The sequence below is a fragment of the Myxocyprinus asiaticus genome, chromosome 48 (assembly GCF_019703515.2).
Source record: "Myxocyprinus asiaticus isolate MX2 ecotype Aquarium Trade chromosome 48, UBuf_Myxa_2, whole genome shotgun sequence".
NCBI classification, from domain to species: Eukaryota; Metazoa; Chordata; class Actinopteri; order Cypriniformes; family Catostomidae; genus Myxocyprinus; species Myxocyprinus asiaticus.
The window spans coordinates 28,991,529-29,010,685 of record NC_059391.1 but is presented as its reverse complement, the minus strand read 5'-3'; the positions used below and the strand labels follow the sequence as shown (position 1 = coordinate 29,010,685).

The window sequence follows — 19,157 nt, the reverse complement described above, 5'->3', positions numbered from 1 at the left end:
AATAGAATAGAAACATTAAATCAGAATAGAATAGAATATCAGTGGAGTACACAGTAGAACAGAACAGAATAGAAAATGTTAGAACAGAATAGAAAAACATATCAGAATAAAATAGGAGTGGAATACGCAATAGAATAGAATAGAATAGAATAGAATAGAAAACCTTAAATCAGAATAGAATAGAATATCAGTGGAGTACAAAGTAGAACAGAACAGAATAGAAAATGTTAGAATAGAATAGAAAAACATATTAGAATAAAATAGGAGTGGAATACACAATAGAATAGAATAGAATAGAATAGAAACCTTAAATCAAAATAGAACAGAATATCAGTGGATTACACAGTAGAACAGAATAGAAAATGTTAGAATAGAATAGAAAAACATATCAGAATAAAATAGGAGTGGAATACACAATAGAATAGAATAGAATAGAATAGAATAGAATAGAAAACCTTAAATCAGAATAGAATAGAATAGAAAACCTTAAATCAGAATAGAATAGAATATCAGTGGAGTACACAGTAGAACAGAACAGACCAGAATAGAAAATGTTAGAATAGAATAGAAAAACATATCAGAATAAAACAGGAGTGGAATACACAATAGAATAGAATAGAATAGAAAACCTTAAATCAGAATAGAACAGAATATCAGTGGAGTACACAGTAGAACAGAGCAGAATAGAAAATATTAGAATAGAATAGAAAAACATATCAGAATAAAATAGGAGTGGAATACACAATAGAATAGAATAGAACAGAAACCTTAAATCAGAATAGAATATCAGTGGAGTACACAGTAGAACAGAATAGAAAATGTTAGAATAGAATAGAAAAACAGAATAAAATAGGAGTGGAATACACAATAGAATAGAATAGAATAGAATAGAATAGAAACCTTAAATCAGAACAGAATATCAGTGGAGTACACAGTAGAACAGAATAGAAAATGTTAGAATAGAATAGAAAAACATATCAGAATAAAACAGAAGTGGAATACACAATAGAATAGAATAGAATAGAATAGAATAGAATTGAAAACCTTGAATCAGAATAGAATAGAATACCAGTGGAGTACACAGTAGAAAAGAACAGAACAGAATAGAAAATGTTAGAATAGAATAGAAAAACATATTAGAATAAAATAGGAGTGGAATACACAATAGAATAGAATAGAATAGAATAGAATAGAATAGAAAAACATATCAGAATAAAACAGAAGTGGAATACACAATAGAATAGAATAGAATAGAATAGAATAGAATTGAAAACCTTGAATCAGAATAGAATAGAATACCAGTGGAGTACACAGTAGAAAAGAACAGAACAGAATAGAAAATGTTAGAATAGAATAGAAAAACATATTAGAATAAAATAGGAGTGGAATACACAATAGAATAGAATAGAATAGAATAGAATAGAATAGAAAAACATATCAGAATAAAACAGAAGTGGAATACACAATAGAATAGAATAGAATAGAATAGAATAGAATAGAATAGAATAGAATTGAAAACCTTGAATCAGAATAGAATAGAATACCAGTGGAGTACACAGTAGAAAAGAACAGAACAGAATAGAAAATGTTAGTATAGAATAGAAAAACATATTAGAATAAAATAGGAGTGGAATACACAATAGAATAGAATAGAATAGAATAGAATAGAATAGAATAGAATATCAGTGGAGTACACAGTAGAATAGAATAGAAACATTTACATCACAATACAACAGAATAGGAGTGGAGTACACAGTTGAATGGAATAGAAGAGAAAATCAGAATAGAACAGAAAAGAAGTGGACTACACAGAAGAGCAGAATAATGTAGAAAAGAAATATTAGAATAGAATAGAACAGAAGTGAATAATTTATCAGAATAGAAGTGGAGTCCATAGTATGATAAAATAAAATAGAATAGAAAAATCTGAATAAAAATGGAATACACTTAGAATGGTACATTTTCAGAATAGAATAGTAAAGAGTTGTATATATGAATATAGATTAAAAAAATGTGCAATGTTTATTGATCTTTGACTAATACCACTAAAGTACTTTGAATCTGAATGTGAAACATCTTGAAAACACTGAATTAAAAAAACCAAACATCATTAACTACAGTATTACACACCATTTAATGCAGTGCATTTGAGATCCCTGTTGTTTCAGCTCTTTGTACCAGAGTTTTATAACTGGCTGTGAAGTCTGTCCGATGCCCATCAGGAAGTAATGCTCTGTGTCACGAGGTTAAACTATCATATAATCTGATCAGTGCCTTCCGAGCCAATTAAATTCTTCCTTTTTAATGTCTCTGACCTAAAACTTAATGTCTCATAAATCTTATTACTGGCAAGCAAACCCCCAAGATTTAATAAAAAAATCTTATGGAGATTATTTATCCCTCTTTTTTAAATCTCGTGAACATCAGCCACATAAATAACACATAAATATTGCAGATCGAGGGTAGATGATCTGAAATGCTATACTCCATCAAAAAACTATTTTAAACAGCATTTTGAGAACTATTTTCAATAAGAATTATTAATAATTATCTGAATGCATCAGCACATTTCCAATATTTTGCACTATGCAAGACAAATCATGCAAGGCAACTCCCACAGGATCAAATGATGTAGATTATGTCAAGCCAACACAAAAACTATATAACTGCTCATCTTTCAAATAGTCTTGAGCAGTTGCCTATTTTTAGGGAGGTGCAAATAAATCCTTAAAACATTGATTTGTTACACAAACAGGCTGCAGTGACATTTTATTCCTATCAATCTTCTTGTAACTCACAGCAGCTATAATTGAACTGACTGTGACAGAGCAGCTGAGTGACATAAAGTCTTTTCCACCTTTGGGATTTTTGAATATGATTTGAGAAACAGAATTGTTCCTGGTGTTGAGCGATATCTAGTGGTGATGTCCAAGCATTGCATTTATTTCAACAGAAATGATTCACAGCATAGGAGCCTGGGCCATATTGAATGCTCACAATATAATCATGAATGCTGCTGACCAGGGGCGTAGTTTCCAGGGGGGATGGGGGAGAGGTAACCCCAAAATACTCAAAACAAGCAAGTACAAACCCCAATATTTATACCATGATCAATGGAAACAGGTAAATGCTTCACGTTGCAACCCCCCCATTGTTCAAGCCAAATCTACACCCTTGCTGCTGACGATATAAAATTAAGCAACAACGAGAATATTTGTACATATTAAGTTTCCTAAACACCATGCACTTAAGACGTTTAAATAGCTTCTGTGATTTAAACGTATGTAGCAAAACGGCACTGAAGTTGGTGGGTTCGAACTGTTCGTTTGAGGCCACAACCATCCGCATGAATCCGTTTTCAGGTTCCTAACGTCATCGTCTTACAAAGTATGCAGCGAGCATTTTCGATAGATGAAAATGCCGTTTTAGTGTGAAAGCGATGCGTAAACCAAGCAAAATGAATGCGTTTTCAAATGAGATCCTTTTTGGTGTGGGCGTGGCCTAAATGAGTCAATTTTAAACTTCAGCGTTTATGGCAAGCCGAATTAACTTTAACTCACGTGCGGAATCTGAATAGTTGATTTCAACAATTATATTTTCACTAGTTAAAATGCTAATTCTTGATATCAGTATGTACACTACCAGTGAAAGTGTTAATTTTTTTATATCTGTAATTACATTTGCACTAGCAAAAACTATAATTATTGATATAAAAATTACATAATCACTCGCAGACATACACATTCTTGATATCAAAAGATTTATTTAAGTCTTGATATCTGTAACTGCGTTTTCACTAGTAGAATTTCACAATGATCTGTCATTTACTCCTGTTCATATACTTAGTTCATAATTCCTGTTAATAAAATTAATTTCTTACTAGTTGAAATTCCAATTTCACATATAAAAAATGCACTACTTACTAGTCAAAATTATCATTTTTGATACCAATTATTACATTGTTACTAGCATTCCTGAAATCAGCAACTCAATTACAAATAGTGAAAATGCTCATTTTTTTATTTGAATTTGGTTTTCACTAGTGGCAATATTCATTTCTGATATCTGTAATGTTATTATAACTAGTAAAAAAAAGCCTTTTTAGATATCTTTAATTACTCTCTAATTTATTGATATCAGAAATCCATTTCCAGATATCTGAAATATGTTGAAATACGTTTACAGGGATCAAAAATTATCAATTGAAGTACAGTTGAAGTCAGAAGTTTACATACACCTTAGCCAAATACATTTAAACTCAGTTTTCATAATTCCTGACATTTAATCATAGAAAACATTCTGTCAGGTTCAGTGAGGATCAGGAGCCAAACGCAGATGGAACGGGGAACGGCCTCCGTGGCCGTGGGCGCTGACAGTGACTGATGAGTGGGCGGCCTCCTCCTCCTCCTCTTCCAGGCGGAGGGAAGTACTGCTGCTGTAGCACTCTCCGCCTCCTGGCGATCAGCAGCAGTGTGCTCGGCTGAGGCGTCCACTTCCGTGTGGTGGGTGCCCTCGTCCTCGGGTTGGGATGAGGATTGGAAGTCCCCTGAGGCACAGGCTGTGATGTTCTCCACCCATTTAAGGGCAAGCCTGACTGCCTCTGGAAACTCTGCATCCTCACACGTTCTGGGAAAATGGATCTAAATGACTTATTCAAACCTGCTCAAAAGAGATCGATTAGGAAGGTCTGATCGTATCCCAGACCCGAGGACAATGATATAAATTCAAGGGCATACCCCCACACGGACTTATCATCCTGCCATAGCCCATAAAGCTGCTTAAACAGCACTACGCACTGGCGGCCAGTTGAAAAAAACACACGAATGGCATGAGCACACATCGGCAAGACAATAAGGCAATATATGCCCATGCCAACCGACAAACAAGATGAGAGAATGCGTAGCAATGCCAAACAAAGCAATACCACGCATTCTCACAATAAACGAAACCTGAGTGTACATTGCGAGGCAAACACCACGCAATGCACGCAACAGGTGACAAAAACAAGACAGACTGACAGAGTGACAGGACCATGACACATTCCCTGTCTTAGGTCAGTTGGGATAACTACTTTATTTTAAGAATGTGAAATGTCAGAATAATAGTAGAGACAATGAATTATTTCAGCTTTTATTTCTTTCATCACATTCCCAGTGGGTCAGAAGTGTACATACTTTGTTAGTATTTGGTAGCATTGCCTTAAATTGTTTAACTTGGGTCAAACATTTTGGGTACCCTTCCACAAATTTCTCAAAATAAGTTGCTGGAATTTTGTCCCATTCCTCCAGACAGAACTGGTGTAACTGAGTCAGGTTTGTAGGCCTCCTTGCTCGCACATGCCTTTTTAGTTCTGTCCACAAATTTTCTATCGGATTGAGGTCAGGGCTTTGTGATGGCCACTCCAATATCTTGACTTTGTTGTCCTTAAGCCATTTTGCCACAACTTCAGGGGCATGCTTGGGGTCATTGTCCATTTGGAAAACCCACTTGCGACCGAGCTTTAACTTCCTGGCTGATGTCTTGAGATATTTTGTGAAGTGCACCAGTCCCTCCTGCAGCAAAGCACCCCCACAACATGATGCTGCCACCCCCATGCTTCACGGTTGGGATGGTGTCCTTCGGCTTGCAAGCCTCACCCTTTTTCCTCCAAACATAACGATGGCCATTATGGCCAAACAGTCCAATTTTTGTTTAATCAGACCAGAGGACATTTCTCCAGAAAGTAAGATCTTTGTCCCCATGTGCACTTGCAAACTGTAGTCTGGCTTTTTTATAGCGGTTTTGGAGCAGTGGCTTCTTCCTTGCTGAGCAGCCTTTCAGGTTATGTTGATACAGGACTCGTTTTACTGTGGATATAGATACTTGTCTACCTGTTTCCTCCAGCATCTTCACAAGGTCCTTTGCTGTTGTTCTGGGATTGATTTGCACTTTTCGCACCAAACTATGTTCAGCTCTAGAAGACAGAATGCGTCTCCTTCCTGAGCGGTATGATGGCTGTGTGGTCCCATGGTGTTTATACTTGCATACTGTTGTTTGTACAGATGAACATGATACCTTCAGGTGTTTAGAAATTGCTTCCAAGGATGAAGGAGATCTTGGCTGATTTATTTTGATTTTCCCATGATTTCAAGCAAAGAGGCACTGAGTTTGAAGGTAGGCCTTAAAATACATCCACAGGTACACCTCCAATTCAGTACACCTCCTATCAGAAGCTAATTGGCTAATTGCCTAAAGGCTTGACATCATTTTCTGTAATTTTCCAAGCTGCTTTAAGGCACAGTTAACTTAGTGTATGTAAACTTCTGACCCACTGAAATTGTGATATAGTCAATTAAAAGTGAAACAATCTGTGTGTAAACAATTGTTGGAAAAATTACTCGTATCATGCACAAAGTAGATGTCCTAAACAACTTGCCAAAACTATAGTTTGCTAATATTAAATCTGTGGAGTGGTTAAAAAATTAGTTTTAATGACTTCAGCCTAAGTGTATGTAAACTTCTGACTTCAACTGTAATATATATATATATATATATATATATATATATATATATATATATATATATATATATATATATATATATATATACACACACAGTAAATATAAACTTCAAACCCAGCTCACAATATTTTTGTTTCTAGAATGTTCCGGGAACATTAGTTTTTGGTTCCCAGAGTGAACCAAAAACTAGGAGAGCCAGGAGAGATTATTTTTACAGAAATGGAACGTTCTCTTTACATCTGGAGAACGTTCCCCTAATGTTCTCCTTGCCTCTATATTCTGGTGTCTTTTCTGCAACCCTGCTGTACGTCATTTAGGTCTCTCGCCGCTCCAAAAACAGCAGTAAAACACAGTATATTACAGTGTTAATGGGGTAAAACCTGCTGTTTTTCTGTGCTGACACAAACCACACAAACACAGATGTATGAAACCAATTTGTTTTTGTTGAAGAGAATTTAAATTTGACTTACATTTTTAATTTTTTTTTACAAGAAATTAATAAAGGATAACCAAAGTTTAGATTGTGATTCAACCAATTCATGTCAAACACAGCATATCAAATGCAACATTAGCATTTACAGTATATACATTTCTCTTGATGTATATAAGATTCATTTGAATAAATCAGATTTAGTCAGTGCTGTTTCAGTGAGAAATATGTTTGCCCCATCGAGAAACTTGTGCTCGTACGCCAATTTATAATGCGTGTAAATGTCCTCGCAGTACGTCAGCAGCTTCTTCAGATACTGACTGCAGCTTGTTGGTAGTTTGTGATGTGACATTCTGCACAAAAATAATTACAATACTTACAGATACAATACAATTCAATGCTTCAGTGGTATAAAAGTCTATTCAAACCTCTGAATCATTCCATTAGCTCAAGATTGCTGCTCACTTTTTTGAAATGTCTTCAAACAGACTTGAGGGCAGCGATCTGTGTCGTTTAAACTCCTCCGAGTAGTTAAAGTCTCCTTTCAGAATGACCTTTTGATACAGAACCTCAGCCCAGTCCAGGCTGTAGTTGTACGCTTCGGACAACACAAACGCCTGTGGGGGGAGACGCAAAATAAACAAAACCAACAAGTTCACAGCTCACTGAATAATTTGATAATGTTACTCTTTTATACTGTAAATGTCACCATCCATAATAATTGTATCTGAGTATATTAATGTCTAAATGTCATTCTTAAAGGAACAGTTCACCTAAAAATGAAAATTCAGTCATCATTTACTCACTTTCATGTCGTTCCAAACCTGTACTTGAATACATGAGATTTGAGAGCTGTGGTGGAGTGGGAGATTTTCAGTGAATAACGACTTGTCGGTTCCACACACAAAGCTTTCGTATGACAACAGAAGACTTATAGGAATATAGAAGGATATATAATGCACATATTGTCTGGACTACTTTTATGGTGCTTTTTTAGTCCTTTTTGGACCTTGACAGCCCCTAGTCACCATATGCTTACATTGTTTGTAAAAGAGCATTGTGAATATTCTGCTAAACATCTATTTTTGTGTTTTGCACAGAGGAAAGAAAGTCATATGGGTTTGGAACAACATGAGGGTGAGTAAATGGTGAAAATTGTAATTTATAGGGGAACTGTTGCTTTAAACTGTGTGGTGGGATCTAAATGGCGATTGTTTAAATGACGAGTTATGTTTCTATATTATTAAGTGCAGAATGAGTGTTGAAGTGAAAACCTGGTAACAGCGCGGTAGAGCAACAATGGCATTCTGGAGTTCTGCTGGACGCAGGTTGATGACTTGCTCATCCTGTCCGTGATTCAGGAAGTGCAGCTGAAGAGTCACCAGTTTGGCCACTTTCACACATTTAATGGCCTGACACAGTCCTAAAAACACACACACATGCATGCATACACAATGAATAATGTGAAATGACAAATCATGCACAATAGAAGCAGATTTCATGTTTGACTTTTAGGAAATGAGGAACACATGTGATCTAAAGGAAATGAAATACCTTCGAGTAGCTCTCAGTTGCATATTTCAGTAGAGTGAGAACCTTCACTAAAGCATTCTTCAGTTCTGCAGTGATCGCCGTATGCCCCAAAACAGCACATAGAGGAAAAAGGTCAGTTTGGAGAAACACAAGCAATACAGTTATACAACAGACTTATTCTTTAAAGTAAACAAAACAAAAATACACTAAACTATCCTATAACTAAACTATACTATACAGTACTAAACTATACTATACGATAACTATACTACACTATACTATAACTAAACTATACTATACAGTACTAAACTATACTATATGATAACTATACTACACTATACTATACAGTATTAAACTATAACTATACTATAACTATACTATAACTATACTACACTACAGTATACTGTACGATAACTAAACTATACTACAATATACTATACTATAACTAAACTATAACTATACTATTCTATAACTATACTACACTACAGTATACTGTAAGATAACTAAACTATACAACAGTACACTATACTATTACTAAACTATATCTATACTATAACTAAAATACACTACAGTATACTGTATGAAAACTAAACTATACTACAATATACTATACTATAACTAAACTATAACTATACTATAACTATACTATAACTATACTACACTACAGTATACTGTATGATAACTAAACTATACTACAATATACTATACTATAACTAAACTATAACTATACTATACTATAACTATACTACACTACAGTATACTGTACGATAACTAAACTATACTACAATATACTATTACTAAACTAAACAATAACTATACTACAATATAATATACTATAACTAAATTATAACTATACTATAACAAATCTATAACTATACTATAACTAAACTACACTACATTATACTGTATGATAACTAAACTATTCTACAATATACTATACTATAACTAAACTATAACTATACTATAACTAATCTATAACTATACTATAACTAAACTACAATGCAGTATACTGTATGATAACTAAACTATACTACAATATACTATACTATAACTAAACTACACTATATTATACTGTATGATAACTAAACTATACTACAATATACTATACTATACTATAACTAAACTATAACTATACTATAACTAAACTACAGTATACTGTATGATAACTAAACTATACTACAATATACTATACTATTACTAAACTATAACTATACTATAACTAAACTACACTGCAGTATACTGTATGATAACTAAACTATACTACAATATACTATACTATAACTAAACTATAACTATACTATAACTAAACTAAACTACAGTATACTGTATGATAACTAAACTATACTACAATATACTATACTATAACTAAACTATAACTATACTATAACTAAACTATAACTATACTATAACTAAACTAAACTACACTACAGTATACTATATGATAACTAAACTATACTACAATATACTATACTATTACTAAACTATAACTATACTATAACTAATCTATAACTATACTATAACTAAACTACACTACAGTATACTCTATGATAACTAAACTATACTACAATATACTATAACTAAACTATAACTATACTATAACTAATTTATAGCTATACTATAACTAAACTACACTACAGTATACTCTATGATAACTAAAATATACTACAATATACTATAACTAAACTATAACTATACTATAACTAATTTATAACTATGCTATAACTAAACTACACTACATTATACTGTATGATAACTAAACTATACTACAATAAACTATACTATAACTAAACTATAAATATACTATAACTAGATCACAAGAATCATTTGTTCGGGAATCAGACTACATTAGTCAGGCTTTTAGTTTTTGATTGAAAAGAACAAGCTAATAAGAGTCAATTGTTCAGGAATCAAATTACACTGGTAGCTCTTTTTGTTTTTGATTCAAAAGAACTGATTCACAAGAATCATTTGGTCGGGAATCAGACTGCACTGGTAGCACTTTACTGTTATTGATTGAAAATTACCAGCTCATAAGACTCATTTGCTCAGGAATCAAATTACACTGGTAGCTCTTTTTGTTTTTGATTCAAAAGAACTGATTCATAAGAATCATTTGGTCAGGAATCAGACTGCACTGGTAGCACTGTACTGTTATTGATTGAAAATTACCAGCTCATAAGACTCATTTGCTCAGGAATCAAATTACACTGGTAGAGCTTTTTGTTTTTGATTCAAAAGAACTGGTTCATAAGAATCATTTGTTCGGAAATCAGACTGCTCTGGAAGCACTGTACAGTATGTATTTGATTCAAAAGAACCGGTTCACAAGAATCATTTGTTCAGGAATCAGACTGCACTGGTAGCACTGTACTGTTATTGATTGAAAAGAACCAGCTCATAAGAGTCATTTGCTCAGGAATCAAATTACACTGGTAGTGCTTTTTGTTTTTGATCCAAAAGAACTGGTCCACAAGAATCATTTGTCGGGAATCAGACTGCACTGGTAGCACTGTACTGTTATTGATTGAAAAGAACCAGCTCATAAGAGTCATTTGCTCAGGAATCAAATTACACTGGTAGTGCTTTTTGTTTTTGATCCAAAAGAACTGGTCCACAAGAATCATTTGTCGGGAATCAGACTGCACTGGTAGCACTGTACTGTTATTGATTGAAAAGAACCAGCTCATAAGAGTCATTTGCTCAGGAATCAAATTACACTGGTAGTGCTTTTTGTTTTTGATTCAAAAGAACTGGTCTACAAGAATCATTTGTCGGGAATCATACTGAACTGGTAGCACTGTACTGTTATTGATTCAAAAGAACCAGCTTATAAGACTCATTTGTTCAGGAATCAGATTTCTAGAGTCCTAGAGGGATTTAACTGCCTCACCAGCGGCAGTCCAAGCATCCATTATCCCCTCCCCCTCCAGCTCCATGGATCCGAGCTATAGAATGTTCCATATGATATGAACCCAATGATGCCAAGAAAGAGAATGAGGAGGCTCCCAACATAGCGCCAGCATCTTTTTAGCCACGTTGAGGCCTGCCAACCACATCCGCTTCTGTTGTAATGTAAACTTAAAATTGGAATCATCATTTAGAATGAACATTAAACAAGAGCAAGGTATATTCATATTAAGAATAGTGGACAAAGATAAAACAATCTGATTCCAGAAGTGAGCTACATGTGTAGAAATGCACCCATTGCACCTTGGGAGCAGAGCGTGCACAAAGGACTAGAGACCAGTTTCATTTGATAACATCTCCTAGGGGTTAGGTCAATTCTGTGGATAAAATTAAAATGGATCATTTGATGATTAGGATTTTTGGAAGCTAGAGTGATGTTATTCCAGACATGGTCCCACCAGATCCCATCACCTGTGTGATTCAAATCCCTAATCCAAATAGGAATAGCTACAAGAGGTTTATATGAGGCTTTTAGAAGATAAACATAGATAGCAGACGCTAGTCCTTTTGTTTTGTTCCCAATATCAAGTAATTTGTGAAGAGGGTATATAGGGAACACCACAGGCATGCATTGCTGAACGAAGACACAGATAAAAAAACAAAAAGGATCCTGGCAACTCATATTGAGACTGTAAATCCTGGAATGTACGTAGGCCATCCTTGCTAAAGATATCTCCTAATCTTTGCATTCCTTTGTTTCTCCAGTTTGGAAAAAAGTAATAGAAAATAGGAGAATTAAAATGCCACTTTGTAACAGAATTTGTGAGTCTTTCTGCTAATTGCCAAGTAATAAGAAGGTATGTGATTATGGGTCCAAAATGTAACCTGCAGTATCTTAACGGAATACTGGAGTAAACTAAATCCTGCAGATCATATGGAGTGACCAGACATTTTCAAGATGATACCAAGATACAGGAGTGTCAGAGCCAAGCCAGAATAGATCACAAAACAAAAGAGTAGTGATAAAACTTAAAATTTGTTGCAGCCAGGCCCATCCACAGATTTGTCATGCTCCAGAGTAGAGAACTTAATACGCGGCCACTTCCCTTTCCATATGAATTTAGAGATTTTAGTATGGAGTCTGTCCCAATATCCTGACGGGGGAGGGAGAGGGATCATAGAGCTAAAAAAGTTAATTTGAGGAAGCACATTCATCCTAACCATGGAAATGCAAGCTCGAAGTAAATTAGGAAAGCACATCCATCTTTATAAATCTACATCCACCTGTTTAAATATGTTGTTAAAGTTATAACTGTGATGCCGTATAATGAAGGATAGATCTCATCTCCAAGGTATTTGAAGTGTTTGACTAGTGCAACAGTGATGGGCAAGACAATTCTCTCTATTACAGAAGTTAAGGGCATCAGTACAGATTTGGACAAGTTGATCTTATACCCCGACATGGCACTAAAGAGATAGAGTTAACAAACAGGGGAGGGATTGAGGGACATTGTCCACGTATAGCAATATATCACCAGCATAGAGTGATATGCTATGTTGCGTGTTATTAACAGATAAAGGGGTTGAAATGGTTGATTGACGGAGGGGAGTTTTTTGTTTTTGATTCAAACGAACAGGTTCATAAGAGTCATTCTTTCGGGAATCAGACTACACTGGTAGCGCTTTATGTTTTTAATTCATAAGCCTGGAAGAACAATTTTTGCCGTATACTTTTTAACCATATTCCCTTTATTTTTTAATCAGTTTCACAATTAAGGATGTCCCCGAATATCCTCAGATGGAGGTTGTCAAATCTAAATGACAACACTGAGATGACATCATAATTATAATAACAGCAGATCAACCCTAACCCTGCCTTTCCCCTTTGGGGACGTTTTGTCAGATTAGCTCATTTCTGCAGACAATTTTGTCCCCAAAGTAAAGCTAAATAAACACACATCGCACATTACCGCCAGGCGGTTTCTCTAGATAAAACACCCTTCATCCATCAATAGTTGTGCTAACTGCATTAACTCCGTCTGACGTTGAATAAATCCGCTTTATCCCGAATCAGCCCATTCCATTCTCACTCTGTCTCCTCTGGTGATTAATATACAACACACTAGTAATATTAAAAGCAAACTCCAGACTGCTTTTTCCCCCCCCACATAGGTCATGAAACAAACTTTAATGAGGTCTTGAGCTAAAATAAGACGCTTGATGCTGCCCGTTAATGACCGAGATCTTCTGAAGAACTTTTAATTGTCATTGTAATGAGAGACTGTGGCTGTATGAGGTCGTTAGTGATCAGAAGATCTCATTAAAGCAGATGTTCTTACTCCTCAGCTGGGTTTGGGTCGAGACGGCTGATGTTTGATTGGGAAGAATAAACACAGACGCAGGACTCAAGATATTCTCTTTACTCTTCAGGAAGAAATCGACTGTGTCCAGTTGGTGATTCTTCAGTCCGGCCTGCGTTCAAGATTCAACCAAAAAGATCATTAAAAAATTGACATTTCCAGCTCTGAAATCTGATTCCATAGTAAAATCATTGGCGGAAAATACCCCAACAGTGTCCGCCCCCCTTTTTAGCCGTCTTGGTTTCGAAGTATTTTTCCTGTGAAAAAATCTGACAAAAACTACAAGACTGAGTCCTTAACGCCTTTAATGAAGGAATGACCTACAATCTCATGAAGCATTGTGAATAACAAATAAAAAACGATGGAAAAACATCAAACCATTGATTTAAAGTTGCTGATTATGAGTATAGAAATAATATTTTAATTCTATTGCAAAATATTCTGATAGATTCAACTATAAAAGTCATTTCACAGTGCGCCAAGGGAGTGGGCGGTTGCTGCAGAGCTCTTTTGGCGCACTTTGTATGCTGCAATTCTCTGATTGGTGGAGCTCTCTTTAGGATTATGGGTAGTGTAGTTCTTCACCAGAAATTCTGCTATTAAACACGATTTATTTTTTTTATTAGGTTGAAATAAGGCAGACTGATGGATTTAACAGAAGCATATACCATCGAGTAACAACCTCAGAGCTCATGGAAGGTCTGTCTTTAAAAATGTATAATTTATCGTTAAAAATCAAGTTTGCCTATGAAGAAAATTAATGAGATTTTTACTTCCAGAATCAGACTGTTGCACTCTATAATAGTTTAGTGCCAGAATGAATATAATAAATTCAATAATTCATAAAAAAGTGCAGTGCTTTACTCATTGTTGCTGTTTTGTATTTATTAATTGAAAAATATTGGTAAGTTTGTGTTTACCTGCAGAGCATGCATGGGCATTGAACAGCGCCCCCATGTGTTCAGATGGCAGAGTGAGTCAACTGTACCTGCGGTGCAAAGTTATGTTTTGCATAAAAAAATAACGCCTATTTTTGGACTATTAAGATTTTTTGCATAGTAACATTATTTTCGTGACAATTAAACATACAGTATTTTCCACATTCCATATTCTAATAACTGTCATGTGTACAGACGTTTTACTTTTAAGGATTTTTAGTTAGTTATAGTTTGTTAGTTTTCAATCTATAACATTTTAATCAAATTAATTGCATGATAATCAAATTAATCACAATTAATCACATATTAATCACATTTCAATAATTGCTAAGGCCCCCAAATTAAGATTTAATAATAATAATTTTTTAAAAATGTTTTTAAATAATTATAAACAATATATATATATTTATTTTTTATTAACTAAATTTTGTTTGCTGTCAATTGAAAAAAAAATTCATCAAATTAATTATGTGCCAATTAATTAATCAAATTAATTACGTGCCAATTAATTCATCAAATTAATCGCAATCAATTGCATATTAATATTTACTGAGAAAGGCTCTCAAATGAAGATAATTTAATATATACTAGTTTAAATAATTATAAATATAATATATATCATAAAGTTTTTAGGTTAGCTATAATTTGTAAGCTGTCAATTATTTTTTTTTTAAATAAAATTAATTACAGGATGTGCTGATTAATTAATCAAACTAATCTTGTATATTAATATTTGCTGAGAAAGGCCCCCAAATAAAGAATTTCATATAGCTTAATATAGTTTAAGCAATTATAAATAATGAATGTTATTTTGTTAGCCATATTTTGTTAGCTGTCTATTAAATTGTAATTATTTGTAATTAATAATGTAATTAGATTAGTTGAATTATTCACAATTAACTGCTAAAATTACATGCTAAAAAAGGCCACCAAATAAAGACAATTTAATAATACAAAAGTTTAACCAATTATAAATATAATATATAATTCAAATAATTTAAATACATTATTGTGTATTCTAAGCCTTGATTAGAGTAGACATTTCAAAAAGTGGCTATTATTGGCCAAATCTGGAAAGCAAGTTTGTCAATTTCTCATGGGACGTTTGACAGGTACAGCAATTGAATACACATGGTGATACCTGACAATTTGTCCCTCCAGGTCCCAGTAGGCCAGAACTGTGTCTGTGTTTCCATCGGGTGATGTCCAGTTTAGAGGTCGATCGATAGTGGATTTTGGCGATACCGATAAATAAGGTGATGGAAAAGATCAGATTAATCGCTCGCGAAATTGTTTTTAAAAATTGATTCATAGAATGTCAAAATGTATAAATCTTTATAGATCTTTACTATGAAGGGCACGGATATAGAGGCTACAAGAGTCCAAAATAAATAAAATCCCGATGCAGTTTATGTTCAACCAAAAACCCAATAATAACCAGACAAAATAACATTTTAGTGCATAACGGGACTTTTGAATATAAACAAGCCCAAAATACAAAAGGGACTCATTTTGAAATGAGGGAGACTTTGCTCTTGGCTCTTACACTGAATGGGGACTGAGCCTTTTGAGCTTTGAACAAAATCCCCATAAAAGTAGTCTATATGACTCGTGTACTATATTCCAAGTCCTCTGAAGTCATACGATAGCTTTGTGTGAGGAAAAGCAAGAAATTAAATCATTATTCATTGAAAATCAGTTGTGGTCACTATGAACTGTTGTTATATGCAACAAAGTTACATATAAATTCTTCAAAATGTATCATTTTGTGTTCCACAGAAAAAAAAAATAAAATAACTGCACACAGGTTTGGAACAAAATGAGGGTGAGTAAAAAAAATAGATAAAAAAAAACGACAAAATGTTCATTTTTGAGTGAGCTATTCATTTAAATACTGACAGATATTTAAAATTCACAACCTAATGTTGTAGCATTTGAATGAGTTTCTCTGCTCACCTGAGTGTTTGTCTTTAGCACACTGCAGTAGAGTATCAGAGGGGCTCTCACACATTAGGTTCACCCGATCATGAGGATCCAGTTCATAAAGTCTCAGATTACACTGAGAATCGACTGCCAGGGGTTTTGGGTTCTCATCCTGTCCAGTGCGCTCCGACAGCTCTTCCCAGCAAAAACTGAAGTGCAGAGATGAACAAAATAACACATTCTGCCCAACCAATCAAACCTCTGAAACAATCATTTCTGTAATTCTGTTTGGTGCCACTAGTGGTGCCAAAGAGTTAATATCCAAATAGATTGGGGGCCAGAATCTGTGCATGCTTTAAAGGGATAGTTCACCCAAAAATAAAAATTCTCTCATCATTTACTCACCCTCATGTCATCCCAGATGTGTATGACTTTCTTTCTTCTGCAGAACACAAATAAAGATTTTAGAAGAATATTTCAGCTCTGTAGGTCCATACAGTGCAAGTGAATGGTGGCCAAAACTTTAAAGCTTCAAAAAGCACATAAGTGTAGCATAAACTAATACATAAGATTACAGTGGTTTAATCCATGTCTTCTGAAGAGATTTGATAAGTATGGATGAGGAAGTGAATCGATTTTTTGGCGATTCACATTCTTTGTGCTTATCGCCACCTACTGGTTTACTGGCTGGTAAAAGTTGGAGATTTATAGTAAAAAAGGAGTAAAATATTGATCTGTTTCTCACCCACAACTATTATATCACTTCAGAAGCCATGGATTAAACCACTGGATTAATTTTATGCTACCTTTATGTGATTTTTGGAGCTTCAAAGTTCTGGTCACCATTCATTTGCATTGTATGGACCTACAGAGCTGAAATATTCTTCTAAAATCTTAATTTGTGTTCTGCTGAAGAAAGAAAGTCATACACATCTGGGATGGCATGAGAGTGAGTAAATGATGAGAGAATTTTCATTTTTGGATGAACTATCCCTTTAAACACAACAATATATATTTGCTTTCTTTAGTAAGTGACAATAAGTAATGCTATTTACCATTATAGGATTTAATAAATTAATAATAACAATCACATTTGATATTTAATAATAATAACAATGAAGCAATATGTCACTTAAATAATTTATATATATATATATTTATTTTTTTGTGGTCATTTGTCTTCTGTGTCAACACTTTTAAAGGAGTGCTCACAGTACTTGTACATGTTGACAACTAATTTGCCGAGCTTCAACCAAGTGACAGATATTGTGACAAAATACTGTAAAGTTTCATTGGACACACTGACTGAAAAAAAGTGAAACCTAGCAAAACTCTTACAATATCCTGAACTGAAATTGGATTTTAGATCCACCTGCAGTTTTCCTGCTGTGTCGAGATGTGGAAGAGTTTAATTAACCCCATATCTTAGAATTGTAAATATGCCCTCGTTACCAGTTGATCTCATGAGACCAGTGCTCTCGCCCCGAAGAGGAAGGCCTTTGATGAGGCGAACACGGTCTGAATTACAATAAACGGCTATTTAACCCTTGTGCATCAATTTAAAAAAGATACTCGGAGGTCCTTAGAAGACAAATTGTCCACGTCAAAAAACTGCCATAAAACTATTATATATTAATATTATTTTCCACTTTCATTGAGTTAATTTTTTTAACCAACATCAGTCCTGATCATAACTACCAAATATTCATTTATTTTCAGGATTTTAACCCTTTAAATGCCAGTTTCTTTACATAATGCCACTGTTGTTTTTTTACACACACACACACAGACACATAAATTTCTCAATACACACATACAAACGCGTGCTGAGTGACTCCAGCCAGGTCTCCTAAGCAACCAGATTGGCCCGGTTGCCAGGGAGGGTAGAGTCACATGGGGTAACCTCCTCGTGGTCGCTATAATGTGGTTTGTTCTCAGTGGGGCGCGTGGTGAATTGAGCGTGGTTGCCGTGGTGGATGGCGTGAAGCCTCCACACGCGCTATGTCTCCGTGGCAACACGCTCAACAAGCCACGTGATAAGATGTGCGGGTTGGCTGTCTCAGACATGAAGGCAACTGGGATTCGTCCTCCGCCACCAGGACTGAGGCGAATCACTATGCGACCATGAGGACTTAGAGCGCATTGGGAATTGGGCATACCAAAATTGGGAGAAAAAAGGGGAACAATCCCCCCCCACCCCCCCCAAAAAAAACAACAAAATACACACATACAAACACACACTGATATTCATACCAACACACACACACACACACAATTTTAGCTGCATCATTTATTCAGTTGTCCTGCAGTGCTCTATAATACAGCAAACAGAGAATAGGGGAAAAGCATGTATTTGCTCCATAGGCTAAACATGAGAAAAATGGCGCCATCTGGTGGAAAATATTACAAATGTAAATTCTGAAGCCAGGGCTCCGGAATGAAAGTATAATATCATAGAATTCATGATTTTATGCTTTAATGGCACTGGGATCAAATATTGCTCTAATCGCATTTTCTCTCTCTCTTTATTCTCTTTCAGCTGGAGATTTACATAACTGAGGGAACG

At 34.6% G+C, this 19,157-nt stretch overlaps 1 protein-coding gene across 1 annotated transcript in view; it reads right to left on the bottom strand.

Moving 5' to 3' along the window:
• The window catches only part of LOC127437102 (integrin alpha-11-like), a 563,744-nt gene that overhangs the window by 338,166 nt on the left and 206,421 nt on the right, over positions 1-19,157 (bottom strand). The gene's annotated exons all lie outside the window — the stretch shown is intronic.